Here is an 18,263-nt window from a genome sequence, read left to right as displayed (position 1 = left end):
ACGCAGGGGTGTCCCCCGCGTAGGGGAGCCCCACGTGCAAGGAGTGCACCCATAAGGAGAGCCGCCCAGCGCGAAGGAGGGAGCAGCCTGCCGAGGAATGGCGCCGCCCACACTTCCTGTGCCGCTGACGACAACAGAAGCGGACAAAGAAACAAGACGCAGCAAAAAGACACAGAAAACAGACAACCAGGGAAGGGGAGGGGAATTAAATAAATAAATAAATAAATAAATCTTTAAAAAAAAAAAAAAAAGAGGGAACTGTATCTCTCGAGAGAAAGGATGGCTCCCAGGGCATTAGGGCAGTTGAGCAAGTCAGGCCCTGAACACTGTTGCAAGTATCTCTGGACGTGACTCCTCAGAAAATGGAGATTGGCTGTCGCTGTGGGCCCCAAAGGGAGGGGAAAATGGATGTTGAATGGATGGAACCAAGGTAAATGTGGGGGTAAGAGAGGAGTTTCGCGAGAGTACACAAAGATGGATACAAAACATGTAATATTACACCATAAACATATAGGGGACGACAGACTAATAATGTAAACCATAATGTAAAACATAGGATAACTAAAAATTTAGGAAACTGTATATCCTAAAGTATGGACCACAATGTAAGCACAGATGTCACCCTGTTTGAAAGCTATTGTCTCAGAGTCTGTGCATCAGTTTAAGTAAATATGATATGAATAAGTTGTAAGAATATTGCTGTGGAAGGGAAAAGGTTTTATGGCGGATGTGTGGGAGTACTGTATATTGTATATATGAATTACTGTGATCTAAGACTCTTGTGAAGAGAAGCTCAATAATTAGGAAAAAAGAAAAGAAAAAGATAGGATGTAGAATTTTTCCAAATCAATACGTATTCTATATCTAACCTTTAAACCCATCACTATATTACATTTTACTAGTAAGGGATCCTGACATTATATTGGGCTTCACTTTTCAGGAAGTTTTGGATCCCAGAGTGGTTCAACAATGGCAGCGGAGGAATACTGGTATAGGATGTTATTGACAGGTGATACATGGTTGACAGGGAGTTATACAGGGCATATTTCCAGGGTGCATGCTAATGTTTGGATATACTCATAGTGGCAACAATTAAAAACAACAGCTGGGGGGGTACTGGGTTCCTGGCCGGGGGTGCTCAGTCATGGTCCCTAGGGGAGCAGCGGCAGTCCCCCAGGTGCAACGGTAAGGCCCAGGAAGGAATGAGGGTCCAACAGTGAGCCCCTGATACTAATGACTATGCTTGTGAGCCTATACACCTGAAATAAGAACAAGGCCTAGAGCAGCACTGTGCCTAGCCTTCATGTTACTCAAATGTGGCCAGTCTCGAAGACAAACTCAGCATGTAAATGCAATGCATTCCCCCCAGCATGAGACATGACACCCAGGGATGAGCCTCCCTGGCACCGAGGGATCACTACCAAGTACCAGCTGATGATGCAACTAGAAAATGACCTTGAATTAAAGATTCAACGCGGACCAGCAGAATATCCCCGTCTACATATAATAACAGGAGTTTAAAATGCTGTTTGACCTAATGTAAGGGGGAAATGGAAAGGAGAAATGAGTTTATATGGCTATGAGTCTCTAAAAAAGAGTCTGGAGGTTGTCAGAAGGATTGCCCTTATGCACACCTGAGCAGAGTCTCAGAGACAGATAAAGTAGATACAACTCCAGGTATTGGTTCTTTTGAGGGGTAAAGAGACCCATGGGATCTATGGTCATGGCAGATGGGGTTCACTGCCATGTCACTTGGCCCTTCTTTGGAGCTGGTGTTTCTGCGTGATGAAGCTGGGCTCAGATGGGATCCCTTTTCACAAGACTTTCATGCTACTTTACTGGAATTGTAGTTGGTGCTAGGGTTTAAGATATATCTAGAGGATTTGAATCTCTGGACTGACAACATGATAGCCAGGCCCTGAGCCTCAACAGACTTCAACTCCTACACTCTGATTTATTGGACTTACCCCACTCAGCTAACATGGAGTTGAAGAATGTCAACCACCACACCATGGAGCCTACAGTGCCTACAACTGAAAGAAGGAGGATTGCATCCAGTATCCATGTGGAATCTAAGCCTCCTCTTGACATAGATGTGCAATGGACACAACCAATCCAAGGTCCACAGAGAAAATGTGGCATTGGTGTGGAAAAAGTGGCCATGGTGGCTGCTGGGTGCAGGGAATGGGAGGAAGAGATGAGATGTGGAGGCATTTTCAGGACTTGGAGTTGTCCTGGGTGGTGCTTCAGGGACAATTACCAGACATTGTATATCCTCCCAGGGCCCACTGGATGGAACGTGGGAGAGTATGGGCTATGATGTGGACCACTGACCATGAGGGGCAGCGATGCCCAGAGATATACTTACCAAATGCAATGGATGTGTCCTGATGATGGGAGAGAGTGTTGCTGTGGGGGGAGTGGTGGGGTGGGGGTGGTGGGGTTGAATGGGACCTCATATTTTTTTAATGTAATATTTTTTAAAAATGAATTTAAAAAAATTTTTTTAAAAATGTCTGGCAGATCACAGCTCTTCTCAGAGTAGTGATCCACTGGGATATTAGCTGATACTTTGAGACTGGGAAAAATAGGTAATATCCTTGTATTAGCTTCCCTTGGGTCTCTCATTTTCCATAAATAAGAGCTTAAGAGGGAAGTCTGTTTTTTAATTGTTTGGTTGACTCCTTGCTTGAGGGCTTGTGTTTGTTTGTTTGTTTTTTTCTTGTTATCTTGTCTTTCCTTCTTCTTTATCTTCCCACCCTTTTTTCTCTTTCTTCACTTTTTCATTTCTTTTCTTTTTTTCTTTTTTCAATTAGGTGCTGCAGGCTTGTTTATTGTTTGCTGTGTTTCCTCATCCTCAACTTCCTCTTTCAGTGTGTACTGATTTTGGCTATTAATGCTATCTCTTTTCCTTCCTACATCTTTCTACATTCCACCTTCTGTTGTTACTCTTACATTCCCTCTCTTTGTTTAGCCTCCTATTAATCTGTCTTTTTATTTCTAACACTTCTATTCTGTTTTCTCTCTTTTATTAATTCTGTATCTTATCTTTTCTCTTTCCCTCTCTCCTGATCACGCTAGACTTTTAATTCATACTATATTCATCTACATATTCAGTTTCCATTTCATTGTAGGTACCCCACTTTCTTATTCCTATAACTATGCACTGCTTACATGAGTTTAATATTTATTCTCCTAGGTCTTATATGGTTCTTCTGCTAACATTTACTACCAATATTACTATTATACTTATCTCTTTTGCTTTCCCCTGCCCTAATCTTTTTCCTTCAAGGTAACTTAGACTACAACAAGGTAAGACTAAGAAGAACAAAGTGTCAAAGAAAAAAATTAACACACACACAAAAACAGCACTTGAAAAACCCAAACACTAGAAGGAGAAGCTAAACAACTCAGCTAACCCACAAAGATAAAATGATGAGAAGACAGCAACAAAAAATACAAACCAATAAACAGGACGACATGGCCCAGTGCAATGAACAAATTAAAAACCAGGAAGAGGAGCAGAATATCGAATAACTAACCAAACCTCTCCAAACAAATATCTTGCACAAAATTAATGAAGTGAAGGAAGAGATTAAGCATATTAAGAACACACTAGGAGAGTATACTGAAGAAATTGTAAACATACGCAAAAAGATAATGGATATAATGGTGATGAATGGCACCATTCATGAAATCAAAAACATACTCTCAGCAAATAACAGCAGATTTGAAGCAGAGGAAAGAATTAGTGATGTAGAAGACAGTACATCTGAAATCAAACAGATTATAGAATTGATAGATAAAAAGATAGGAAAAAAAATCCAGCAGGGATTTAGGGAACTGAATGACAAAATAAACATAATCCCAGAAGGAGAAGATAAGGGAAAGGGGACATAAGGGATGTTGGAGGAAATAATGGCTGAAAACTTCCCAAACCTATTGAAGGAGATGGATGTACATGTCCAGGAAGTGTAGCACACCCCAAACGGTATAAATCTAAACAGGTCTACCCCAAGACATATATTTGCCAAATTATCCAAAGCTCAAGACAAAGAGAAAATACTGAAGGCAGCAAGAAAAAAGAGAACCATCACATATAAGGGAAGCTCAATAAGATTAAGTACTGATTTCTCATCTGAAACCATGAAGGCAAGAAGGCAGTGGTATGGCATAGTCAAGGTACTAAAAAGAAAACATTTCCAGTCAAGAATACTCTATACAGCAAAGCTGGCATTCAGAAATGATGGAGAGTTCAAAATATTCACAAATAAACAGAAACTAAGAGAGTATGCTAATAAGAAACGTGCCCTTCAAGAAGTACTAAAGGTAGTTCTGCAGGCTGAAAAAAAAATGAGAGAGAGACAGAGTTGGAGGACAGTGTACAAACAACCAAAAAGACCAAAAGGGAAATAAAACAACATATGACATATACAAATCCAAAGAAAATATGGCTAATGTAAGTAATTCCTTGAGAATAATAACACTGAAAGTTAATGGATTAAACTCACCTGTTAAGAGATGCAGATTGGCAGACTGGATAAGGAAATATGACACATCTATATACTGTCTATAAGAAATCCACCTTAGATCCAGGGATTCAAGGAGGTTGAAAGTGAATGGCTGGAAAACTATCTTACAAGCAAATGATAACCAAAAAATGGCAGGAGTAGCTATACTAATATTGGAAAAATAGACATTAAATGCAAAACTATTTTGAGGGACAAAGATGGACACTATATATTAGTAAAAGGGGTAATCTTTCAAGAAGAAAGAACAATCATAAACATTTATGCCCCTAATCAGGGCATCTCCAAATACATGAGGCAAACACTGGAAAAACTAAGTGGAGGAATAGATGCCTCTACAATTATAGTGGGGGACTTTAATAAGTCATTATCACCATTAGACAGAACACCTCAACAGATAATCAATAAAGACACAAAGATTTTGAATAATATATTAAAGGATCTGAACCTAATAGACACATACAGAACACTTCACCCAAATAAAGCAGGATATATTTGGTTCATTCTCCAAGATAGACCACATGCTAGGACACAGAGAAAGGCTCAATGAATTCAGAAAGACTGAAATCATACAAAATAATTTCTCTGATCACAGTGGAATGAAGCTGGAAATCTGCAAGACCAGAGACTAAGATTAGGGCACCAAGATATGGAAGTTAAGCAACACCCTCTTAGACAAACAGGTAAAGGAGGAAATCTCAGAAGAAATCAGTAATGACATTGAAACTAATGAAAATGACAACAAAACATATCAAAACTTAAGAGATGCAGGAAAAGCTGTACTAAGACAGAAATTCATAGCCATAAATTCATACATTAAAAAAAAAAAAGGGCTAAAATAGAAGACCTAACTGCACACTTGGAGACATTAGTAAAAAAACAACAAACTAACCCCAAATGAAGAAGAAAGAACAAAGATGACTGCAGAATTAAATGAAATAGAAAATAAGAAAGCACTAGAAAAAATAAACAAAACTAAGAGCTGGTTCTTTGAAAAGATCCATAAAATTGACAAACCCTTAGCTAGGCTAACGAAGAAAAAAAGAGAGAAGATGCAAATACACAAAATAAGAAACCAGAAAGGGGATATCACTCACTGACGCCACAGAAAGAAAGAGAATCATAGGAAGATATTTGAAAAACTATATGCCAACAAGAAGGATAATTCAGAGGAAATGAACAAATCCTAGAAATACATCAGCAGCCTATACTGACAAAAGAAGAAATTCATGATCTCAACAAACAAATTGGGAAGCGGACTTGGCCCAATGGATAGGGCATTTGCCTACCACATGGGAGGTCTGTGGTTCAAATCCCGGGCCTCCTTGACCCGTGTGGGGCTGGCCCAAGTGCGGTGCTGATACACGCAAGGATTGCCCTGCCATGCAGGGGTGTTCACCATGTAGGGGAGCCCCATGTGCAAGAAGGGTGCCCTGTAAGGAGAGATGCCCAGCTCAAAAAAAGGGCAGCCTGCCCATGAATGGTGCTGCACACATGGAGAGCTGATGCAACAAGATGATGCAAAAAAAGAAACACAGATTCCCAGTGCCGCAGGTAAGGATAGAGGCGGTCACAGAAGAACACGCAGGGAATGGACATAGAGAGCAGACAACTGGGGGGAGGGGAGGAAGAGAAATAAATTTAAAATCTTTAAAAAAAAACAAAAACAAAAAACAACTTAAAAAAAAAATCAGTCATTTAAGAGATAGAGATAGAATCAGTCTTTAAAAACCTCCCAACTAGAAGAGCCCCAAGCCAGACAGATTCACAGGTGAATTCTACAAAACACTCTGGAAAGAACTAACAGTAACCTTGCTTAAACTCTTCCAAAAAACTGAAATAGAAGGAACATTGCCTAACTCTTTCTATGATACCAACATTACCCTAATACCAAAGCCAAACAAAAACAACACAAGACAGGAAAATTACAGACCAATCTCTCTAATGAATCTAGATGCTAAAATCCTCAACACAATACTTACTAATCATATTCAACAATACATCATACGAATTATACACCATGATCAAGTGGGTTTCATCCCTGGTATGCAAGGATGGTTCAACATAAGAAAATCAATCAATGTAATATACCACATAAACAGATGAAGAGAAAAAATTCACATGATCATAACTAGAGATGCAGAAAAAGCATTTGAAAAAATACAGCACCCTTTCCTGATAGAAATACTGCAAAAGATAGGACTAGTAGGAAACTTTTTAACATGATCAAGGGTATATATGAAGAATCCACAGATAACATCAATTACAATGGTGAAATCCCTATAAAATCAGGAACAAGACAAGGATGCCCACTATCACCCCTCCCATTTAACATTGTGTTAGAAGTACTTGCTCATGCACTGAGGCAAGAAACAGATAAAAAGGCATCCAAATTGGAAAGGAAGAAGTCAAAATTTCACTATTTGCAGATGACATGATCCTGTACATTGAAAGCCCTGAGAAATCTACAACAAAGCTTCTAGAACTTATAAATGAGTTCAGAAAAGTCACACGTTATAAGATCAATATGCAAAAATCAGTAGCATTTCTGTACAACAATAATGGGGAATCTGAGGAGGAAATTAGAAAAAAATACCATTTACAATAGTAAATAAAAATACCAAATACCTAGGAATAAATTTAACTAAAGATGTACAAGACTTATGTACAGAAAACTATACTACACTGTTAAAGGAAGTTAATGGAAATAATGGAATTATTTGGAATAATGGAAAATAAATGGAAGAATATTCCCTGTTCATGGATAGGAAGACTAAATATCATTAAGCTGTCTATCCTACCAAATCTGATCTACACATTTAATGCAATCCCAATAAAAATCAACACAGCATTTTTTAAAGAACTAGAAAAACTAACTATTACATTTTATTTGGAAGGGAAAGAGGTCCTGAATAGCCCAAAACATATTGAAAAAGAAAAATGAAATTGAGGAATCACACTACCTGACTTTAAAACATACTACAAAGCTATAGTGGTCAAAACAGCATGGTATTGACACAAGGAAAGACATACTGACCAATGGAACTGAATTGAGAACTGGGATAAAGGACCTCACATAAACAGACATTTGATATTTGACAAGGCCACCAAACCCACTCAGCTGGGAGAGAAAGGCCTCTTCAACAAATGGTGCTTGGAGAACTGGATATTCATAAGGAAATGAATGAGAGAGGATTACCACCTCACACCTTATACAAAAATCAAGTCAAGATGGATCAAAGATCTAAATATAAGAGCCAAGACCATAAAGACCTTGGAAGACAATGTAGGAAAGCATATACAGGACCTTGTAATGTGAAATGGCTTCATGAACTTCATACCCAAAGCACAAGCAGCGAAAGAACAAATAGATAAATGGGACTTCCTCAAAATTAAAGCCTTTTACATCTCAAAGGAGTTTATCAAGAAAGTGAAAAGACAGCCTACCCAATGGGAGAAAATATTTGGTAACCATATATCTGATAGGAGCCTAACATCCAACATAAATAAAGGAATACTATTTCTAGAAAATGAAAAAAAAATCCCATTCAAAAAACAGAAAGAGGGAAGTGACTGTGGCTCAATCAGATGGGCTCCCATCTACCATATGGGAGGTCCTGGGTTCGCGTCCCGGGCCCTCCCTGTGAAGGCAGGCTCACCTGTATAGCACAGAAAGCCACCAGCCCACAAGCGCCATGGAGTGCCACCCAGCCGCAAGTGCTGTGCAGAGTGCCACTGGCCTGCAAGCACCATGGAGAGCCAACTCAGCAAGGGACACAACAAAAAGGAGACAAGTAAAAACACAGAAGAACGCACAGTGAATGGACACAGAGAGCAGACAACAAGCAAGCCACAAGGAGGGGGAAATAAATTTTAAAAATAATAAATACAGGCACACAGAAGAATGCACAGTGAATGAACACAGAGAGCAGACAGCAAACAAGTCACAAGGAGGGGGGAGGGATAAAAAAAATGGGCAAGAGATTTGAATAGATGCTTCTCCAAAGAAGAAATACAAATGGCTAAAAAGCACATGAATAGATGCTCAACATAACTAGCGATTAGGGAAATGCAAATCAAAACTACAATCAGACTAGCAACTATTAAAAAAACAGAGGACTACAAGTGTTGGAGAGGATGCTGAGTAATGAGAAACTCATCCACTGCTGGTGGAAATGTAGCTGTAGCAAATGTAACATCCACATGTAAAGAGATCATTTCTGGGGAAGGGGGAAAAGGGTTTGATGTTGGGTATATGGGAGTCCCCTATATTGTATATTCGACTTTACTGTGATCTAAAACTTTTTAGAAGACAAAAAAAAAAAAAAAAAAAAAGGATGCAGACACTGAGGAAGGAATGGAGGAGACTGCCTTGCCACTGTACATGCAGGGCAACACCATTACTGTGATGATGGAAGGCAAAATGTCAAAAACAAAGTTTTATGATATTTTTCATTTTTTAATACCCCAATTTATTTTTTACTTTAAGGTTTTCTAAATTATGTATTCTATTTTTAATCTTTAAATTGTCAATACTATTTCATTTTCCTACTAATTGAATTTGGCAATATATTAGGCTTCATTTTTCAAGAACTTTTGGATCACAGAGGGGTACATTGATGGCAGGAGACGAGCACTGGTGTGGGGTATCATTGATGGGGGATACAGGGGTGGGAGGGAGTTCTCCAGGTCATGCATATTGGGTATATAGATATGTTTGGAAGTTAGTTGGGTACTGTCAAGTGAGAGAGTACTGAGTTCCCATCTTTGGGAGCTCTGTCGCATTCCCCAATGGAACACCAACATCCCCTAAATGCAAGGACAAAGACCAGTGAAGAAGGATGGCCCAATAATACTGATGACTATGCTTATGAGCCTGTGTGCTTGAAATTTCAACTAGGCCTACAGCTGGAGGGTGCTTAAGAGTTACCTCCTGAGAGCCTTCATGTTGCTCAAATGTGGCCACACTCTAAGCCAAACTCAGCATGTAAATGCATTACCTTCCACCCAGCATGGGACATGACTCCTGGGGATGAGTCTCCCTGGCACCAAGGGATTACTACCATCACCAGCTGGTGATGCAAGTAAAAAAAGATCTTGAATAAAAGGGGGAAATGGTAAAGACAAATGAGTTTATATGGCTAAGAGACTTCGAAATGGGTCTGGAGGTCATCAGAGGGGTCACGCTTACATACATCTCAGCAGGATCCCTGAGACAGCCAAAGTAGATACAACTCCAGGTGGTGGTGCTCTTGAGGGCTATGGAGACACACAGTTTCTATGGTTATGACAAATGGCTCTAGAGTTCAGTGCCTTGCCAGTGGGCCCTACTTTGGAATTTGTGCTTCTGAGTGTGATGGAGTTTGACTCTGATGTGTCCTCACTACACATGCCTATTCTGTCACTTTTACTGAACCTGTGAATGATGCTAGGGTTAGTATATGCTCAGGAAGAGTTGAATCTCTGGACTGTCCATGTACCAGCTGGGTCTTGAGACTCAGTAGAGTTGCAACACCTACTCTCCCATTCATTGGACTTACCCAGGTCAGCTGACAGGGAGGTGAGAATGGTCAACCACCACACCAGGGAACCGAGAGTGTCCACAACTGCAAACAGAAGAAGTGTATCCATCAGCCATGGGGGAATCTAAGGCCTCTCTCAGTTTAGAGGTGGAGTGGACATCGCCATCCCAGGGTCCACAGGATGGAGGAATATAATATGGATTGGAGTGGATTTGCTGGTATTCTACTATAGAACTGTTGTGACTCTAGCAATGGAAGAAATTGTATCACTGATATGGAGATGATGGCCACGGGAGTTGCTGAGGGCAGGGAGAGGGAGGAAGAGGTGTGATATGGGACATTTTCGGCATTTGGAGTTGTCCTGAATGATACTGCAGGGACAGATGTAGGGCATTGTTTATCCTACCATAACCCACTGGATGGACTGGGTGAGAGTTTGAACTACAATGTAAACTACAGTCCATGTGGTGTGGTAGTGCGCCAGGGTGTATTCACCTAATGCAATGAATGTGCCTTACTAATGAGAGGGGATTTTGATGTGGGAGGAGGGGGGTGTGGGGAGTGGGGTATATGGGAACCTCTTATGTTTTTTAACATAACGTTTTGCATGATGTATTTATCTATTAAAAAAAGACAATTAAAAAAAATAAAGTCACAACTGATAAAAAAAATATGGTGATACACAGGAAAAGTACAACTAATTTAACTTATGGATGATAGTTAACAATAATATTGTAATATTTTGCATGAATGGCAAGAAGATATTACATCACTTCTAAGAGACAACTATAGCGGGGTATAATGGTATATGGGATTTTCACTTTTGGAATAATGAAAATGTCCTAAAATTTACTGAGGTGATGACAATGTGATGAAAATGAGAGTCACTAAGTATACGTTTTGAATGGACTGTATAAAACATGGGGCTGTATAACACAGGGAATCCAGTGATGGATGATGGACTATGGTTAACAGGGTAAACATGAAAATGTTCTCTCATGAACTACAATAAATGTATAACAATAATTCAGGTTGTTAATAATTGGGTGGAATTGGGGAAAATACACCAAATGTAAGACATGGGCAATAGTCAGTAGTAATATTTTGATGATCCTGTTTCATAGTTTACAACAAATTTTTTGCAACAATGCAAGATGGTGGTGGGATAATGTATGGGAGCTCTGTATGATATTAAGCATGTTAGTTTTTTAAGTTCACAACTTTTACTATACAATTATTGTTTATATATGTTCATGTATATGAATGATATACTTCAATAACATTTGATTTTTAAAAATTTAAACCACAATATGATACTCCTTTATAACTACTAGGATGGCTATAACAAAAAAAGACAAACAATAACAAGGGTTGGTAAGGATGTGGAGAAATCAGAATCCTCCTCATTGCAGATAAGAATATAATGTAAATGGTGTAGCCACTTTTGAAAATAATTTGGCCATTTCTCAAAATGTTAATAAGCGTTACCATATGATCCAGCAATTTCACTACTAGTTATATACACAAAGGAATTGAAAACATGTGACCATAGAAAAATTTATACATGAATATTCACTGCAGCATTACTTATAATAGCCAAAAGTAGAAACAACCCAAATATCCATCAACTGATGAGTGGGTAAACAAATTGTGGTATATACCTATGATGGAATATTATTCAACCATAAAAAGCAATGAAGTAACTGCAAAAAATTCAGGCAGCCCCAACCATCTCCAAGAGAGTTGTCACATCACAGAACCAAATCTCTCACTGCTAACAACCTTGTGCTGAACCCACAGTATGAAACAGTATGAAAGTTTCACCCAGGGATAAATGAGTCTGGTGACCAAAACTCCACCCCCAAAGAGGATGTGAATGAGTTTTTCCTCTGGTTTTCAAGAAGCCAGCTAGGGATCCAGTACACCCCACCCCATCCCCAGTATCATGTGATGGTCCGCTATGCACTTGCTCTCACACTTCTCTTGGATTAACGAAGGCTGATCCTTTCTCAGGAGAATGATTTTCCTCTTAGCTAAGTTGGCCAGGACTGTTGGGATGTGTGTGATTTTTCAGTGATTTCCTAGTGTTGGTTCCCTCTGTCAGGGTTGGGAGGAGATAACAGTCATTCCAGGAATTCTCAACAAATTCTTATTACTAAAACACACATATACACACACAAAAACAAAAAGCACTGAAGTACGGATTCATGTTATAATATGAACCTTGAAACCATTATGCTAAGTGAAATAAGCCATACACAAAAGATCACATATTGTGTGATTTCATTTATATGACATGTCCAGAATAAGGAAATCTATAGAGACAGAAAGTAGTTTTAGTAGTTCCTTGGCATAGGTAAGGGGGGAGTTGGAGGAAAATGGAGAGTAATTGTCAATAGGCACAGGTTTTTTCTTGGGGTTTTGAAATATCAGTAGATTCATGACTTTGTGAATATTCTAAAAACTCTGAATTTTAAACTTTCAAATTGTATGGTATAAATTATATATCTCAATTATACCTCAACAACAAAGAATTAAGAAGCTCTTTCTCAGATTCATCAATTTTTACTTTTTCCACCTTTTCACCTGTGGCCCATCATGAACTCATTCTAGAGCTTCCTGTTATTTCAGATAGGGGCTTAAATTTTAACTCCCATAATATACCTGATTCAAGCTTGTGCCTGTGAACCCAGAAAAAAAATTTTTAATTAAGGAAAGACTATATCCAAGTTCAGACTTCAGCAAGATTTTAAAGTTCATTACTTTCTGGGGGAAAAAAAGAGTAACATGTAAAACAAAAACAAAAACAAAAACACTTTCCTGAAGGTGTCCTATATGATAGTTCTTGAGTATAAGGGTGTTTTATAGACACTGACAAGCCAAAATATTAACACTAGGCAGTGGACTTTAATAATCCAGGCTGTCCCTCCACCCAACCTCTCCAACCTCCTTTACCTTCTCTCAAGATGAAATCAGGAGTTAAAACAGAGGCAGAAATGAGGTTAAGAGAACTGGGACAGGTATTCTCCTCTAACCCTCTATGCCACTCAGGCCATTAACAATAAATGAGTCATACTCTCTTTGCTTCTCAATAATGCTTCCAAAGGTCACAAGCCTATGCTAACCTGTGGTCAATACCTGTGGTGTCCTTTAAGTCACCTTTCTCTGACTCTAGTACAAGGGACATGTCACTTTGGAGGCGGCCCCACCCACGTGGCCTTCATGCTAGGCAAGTGAAATCACCATGTGTGTAGAGTTAGTGTCCTTTCCTACTCTCAAAGCCAAGGCAGACAATTCTCTACCTGCTGGCAGAAAGTGCATGAGATGTCCAGGGCTTGGCCAATTGGATGCTTTTTTCAGGGCTTTGAATCTAGAGCAGACAGTGGCAATGTCCAGTAGCAGCAGGTATCATTGTGACTAGGCTGCTGCTGCTGCTAAGATTGTTGTCTTTCTTCTACTTGGAGTTCTTGATTTCCTTGGTTTCTATTGTCTTCCAAGACTGGTCCACCAGCCTTCCTTCCATGCTGTGAGTCCCAGTTACCTCCAATAAAGGCCTTTGTTTAAGATCATGAAAAAGTAGTGGTTTCTATTGTACATACTCCCAAACCCTGACTGAGCCTCAGAAGCATCTTTAGAAGAAACTGATAGCTCCAATTCAGTTTTCCTAACCTTAAATATAGCTGAAGTTCCTGTTCTTAAGATTTTCTTCTAAAGCTTAAATCAAGAAGCAGGAATTCCCTTGCATAACTGAGGAGAGGTGGGCAGACTGTATGTAGCATTTGTGAATTTCTCTGTCTGCTTAAGTCTTCTGCTGCTAAGAAACGTTCATTTGTCCCTAATCCTTGTGTCTTTCCCTCTCATTTTTGCTCCTGCTGCACCTAAGTTTTAAATCTGACACTGGCACTCACAGGTACTGCTTCAGTTGTTTCTGTTATTGTTGTTGTTGTTTACTGCAAAAGAAGCTGCTGGCCTCTCTGACACAGCCTTAAAAGGATGCTTGGTAGATGACAAGACACATTACCTACACAGAGAGTGGACGCACAAATTTATGATCCACTAAGAGCTGCAATACTTCAATAATACCAGATGGAGAGAAAATATTTGTGATGGAGAGATAACCTAGATTTTTTTAAAGCCCTGTGAATTATTACCTGAAAAGAATCATGAATATTTACATCAACGAATCTGTCATTCACGGACCTGGACTGTGAATCATCCTCTTTTGGGATGGTCTAAGAAGCCCACTGACTCCTACATTAAACTCTTAGCCCATCTCATCTTTATTCATTCGGACTGATTCAAGGCCTTTCTGGACATTTAAAAATAAACTTCGTTGACTTCAGCAACTTCCTTAGTATTCTCTTGGAAGCAAACATTTATTTACTCTTTAGCCATTCTCAGTTCCCTTTTTTCTCTTTAGCTACTCAAAGTCCCTTTCCTAGCCCTTGTACATTCTCTAGGTACTCTTTTGGAACAGCAATTTTTATTTATATAGACATAGTAACAGTTATTTTTTAATAAGAAATATTTGCAAGAAAAATTTCCATAGTTATTTCCTTTTACTTTGGGGAAGCTATAGTAATGACAGTGGCATAACAACCCCAGTTGCGTTTTCCTACCTGTTAATGCTATGCAATTTTTAAACCCAATTTTCAATTCCAGCTCCGCTGACGGCAACAGAGGTGGACAGAGAGGAACGCACAGCGGGTGGACACAGAGAACAGACAACTGGGGCGGGGGGAGGAGGGAAGGGAAGAGAAATAAATAAATAAATAAACATAAGTATCTAATTACATATCCAGATATAATGAAAATAAATGGTAATTAAAAAAAACATCTAGCTGACTCTTTAGGACAGGGAAAACATAAACATTATCCTTGTATTAGCTTCCCTTGGGTTTCTTAATTTTCCTAAAAAAATTAATTTTGTTACATAATTTAACTTCATTTACTCACTAAAACTCACTTCAAAATCTGCATTGAGAAAGCTATAGGGTAACTGATTGATAAACACCAGCAGCCTGACAAGCTCCACAGGAGCTTTAGAGAGAACTCTGGTTTTTCTTTATGTTTGGTTGAGTCCTTGCTTGAGGGCTTGTCTGTTTTGTTTTGTTTTTTCTTGTTTTCCTTCCTTTTTATCCCCCCACCTATTCTTTTCCCAATCATGTTCTGCCAGCTTGTTTCTTGTTTGCTGTGTTACTTCTTCCTCGATTTCCTCTTTTCTGTGTGCACTGATTTTGGCTACCAACATGCTTTACCTTCATACATCTTTCTGCCTTCCACCGTCTGTTGTTGCTCTTACATTACAGCTCTCTTTGTTTACCACCAATTTTTCCAGCTTTTTATTTCTAACACTTCTATTCTGCTTTCTATCTTTTATTAACTCTTTCTTTTATGGTCCTTTTCTTCCCTTCCCTTCTCCCTGATCATGCTGGCCTTTTAATTCATACTATATTGTTCTACATATTCAGTTTCTCATTTCATTGTAGATACTCCATTTTTTTTATTCCTATAACTCTACACTGCTTACATGAGTTTAATATTCACTCTCCTAGGTCTTACATGGTTCTTCTGCTAACATTTACTATCAGTACTACTATTATACTTTTCCTTTCCTTATCTCTTTTGCTTTCCCTGGCCCTAATCTTTTTCCTTCAAGGGAACTTAGACAACAACTATGAAACAGAATAAGAAGAACAAAGTGTCAAAGAGAAAATTTAACACACACACAAAAAAGCACCTAAATAAAACCTGAGAATAGAGGGAGAAGCTAATCAACTGAACAAACCTATCAAGATAAAATGATGATCAGACAGCAACAAAAATTAAAAACTGTACCAAAAATCAGGAAGACATGGCCTCGTCCAATGAACAAACTAAAAACCAGGAAGAGGAGCAGAACATCGAACAACTAATCAAAGCTCTCGAAACAGGGCGGCGGACTTGGCCCAGTGATTAGGGCATCTGTCTACCACATGGGAGGTCTGTGGTTCAAACCCCGGGCCTCCTTGACCCGTGTGCAGCTGGCCCATGCGCAGTGCTGATGCATGCAAGGAGTGCCGTGCCACGCAGGGGTGTCCCTCGTGTAGGGGAGCCCCATGTGCAAGGAGTGCGCCCCATAAGGAGAGCCACCCAGCGCAAAAGAAAGTACAGCCTGCCCAGGAATGGCTTCGCACACATGGAGAGCTGACACAACAAGGTGATGCAACAAAAAGAAACACAGATTCTGGTGCCACTAACAACAGAAGCGGACAAAGAAGAAGACCCAGCAAATAGACACAGAGAACAGACAACCGGGCGGGGGGGGGGGGGGTGGGGAGGGCGAGAGAAATAAATAAATAAATAAATAAATAAATAAATAAATAAATAAATCTTTAAAAAAAGAAAAGCTCTTGAAACAAACATCATGGACCAACTTAATGAAGTGAAAGAAGAGATTAAGGATATTAAGAAAACACTTGGAGAGCACACTGAAGCAATTTTAAACATATACAAAAAGATAATGAATATGATGGTGATGAATGGCACAATCTAAGAAATCATAAATATACTCTCATTAAATAACAGGAGAGTTGAAGAGGCAGAGGAAAGAATTAGTGATGTGGAAGATAGTACATCTGAAATCAAACAGTAGAATCAATCGATAAAAAGACAGAAAAAAATCCAGCAGGGACTTAGGGATTTGAATGACAGTACAAAATGCACAAACATATGAATTAGAGGCATACCAGAAGGAGAAGAGAGGGGAAAGGCACAGAAGTGGTGTTGGAAAAAATAATGGCTGAAAACTTCCCAAACCTATTGAGGGAGATGGATGTACATGTCCAGGCAGCAGAGTGTACCTCAAACAGTATGAATCCCAACAGGCCTACCTCAAGACTGATACTTGTCAAATTATCCAAATTCAAGACAAAGAGAAAATACTGAAAGCATCAAGAGAAAAGAGAACCATCACATACAAGGGAAGTTCAATAAGATTAAGTACTGATTTCTCATCTGAAACCATGGAGGCAAGAAGGCAATGGTATAACATAGTCAAGGTACTAAAAGAAAAAAAATTTCCAGCCAAGAATACTCTATCCAGCAAAGCTGGCATTCAGAAATGATGGAGAGTTCAAAATATACATAAATAAACAGAAAATAAGGAAGTATGTCAAAAAGAAACCTACCTTTCAAGAAATAAAAGGAGTTCTGCAAGTTGAAAGAATAAAACAGGAGAAACAGAACTGGAAGACAGGGTAAGAACAACTAAAAAGACAAATGAAAACAACATATGACATACACGAATCCAAAGAAAATATGGTTAATATAAGTAATTCCTTGAGAGTAATAACACTGAATGTTAATGGATTCAACTTCCCTGTCAAGAGACATAGATTGACAGAATGGATAAGGAAATATGACCCATCTATATGCTGTCTACAAGAAACCCACCTTAGACCCAGGGATTCATGGAGGTTGAATCTATATGCTATCTAAGAGACCCACCTTAGACCCAGGGATTCAAGGAGGTTGCAAGTGAACAGCTGGAAAATAATCTTTTTTAAAAAAAAAGATTTATTTTATTTATTTATTTCTCTCCCCTTTCCCCCCACCAACCCCCCACCCTGGTTGTCTGTTCTCTGTGTCTGTTTGCTGCATCTTCTTCATCCGCTTCTGTTGTTGTCAGCGGCACGGGAATCTGTGTTTCTTTTTGTTGGGTCATCTTGTGGTGTCAGCTCTCCATGTGCACGGCACCATTCCTGGGCAGGCTGCACTTTCTTTCACGTTGGGCGGCTCTCCTTACGGGGCACACTCCTTCTGCATGGGGCTCCCCTATGCAGGGGACACCCCTGCGTAGCATGGCACTCCTTGCATGCATCAGCACTGCACATGGGCCAGCTCTGCACGGGTCAAGGAGGCCCGGGGTTTGAACCGCAGAATTCCCATGTGGTAGACGGACTCCTAACAAGTGGCCAAGTCAGCTTCCCATGGAAAATAATCTTACAAGCAAACAATAACCAAAAAAGGGCAGGAGTACCTATACTAATATCAGACAAAATAGACTTTAAATGCGAAACTGTTGTGAGACAAAGATGGACACTACATATTAGTAAAAGAGGTAATCTTTCAAGAAGAAAATACAATCATAAATATTTATGCACCTAACCAAGGTGCCTCAAAACACATGAGGCAACTACTGGATATTTTAAATGGAGGAATAGATACCTCT

The 18,263-nt window shown here is 39.3% G+C and overlaps 1 protein-coding gene across 1 annotated transcript in view; it reads right to left on the bottom strand.

Annotated features, from left to right (window-relative positions):
- The window catches only part of CERS3 (ceramide synthase 3), a 189,430-nt gene extending 179,293 nt beyond the window's left edge, over nucleotides 1–10,137 (bottom strand). Inside the window, exon 1 of the mRNA XM_058294623.2 lies at nucleotides 10,070–10,137. The gene's annotated coding sequence lies outside the window, so the exon portion shown is untranslated. The remainder of the gene's footprint in view (nucleotides 1–10,069) is intronic.
- Between the last annotated feature and the right edge of the window lie 8,126 nt (nucleotides 10,138–18,263).

Source organism: Dasypus novemcinctus, chromosome 3 (genome assembly GCF_030445035.2).
Source record: "Dasypus novemcinctus isolate mDasNov1 chromosome 3, mDasNov1.1.hap2, whole genome shotgun sequence".
Classification (NCBI taxonomy): domain Eukaryota; kingdom Metazoa; phylum Chordata; class Mammalia; order Cingulata; family Dasypodidae; genus Dasypus; species Dasypus novemcinctus.
The sequence above is the reverse complement of the archived record's forward strand: the minus strand, read 5'-3'. Positions and strand labels throughout refer to the sequence as shown.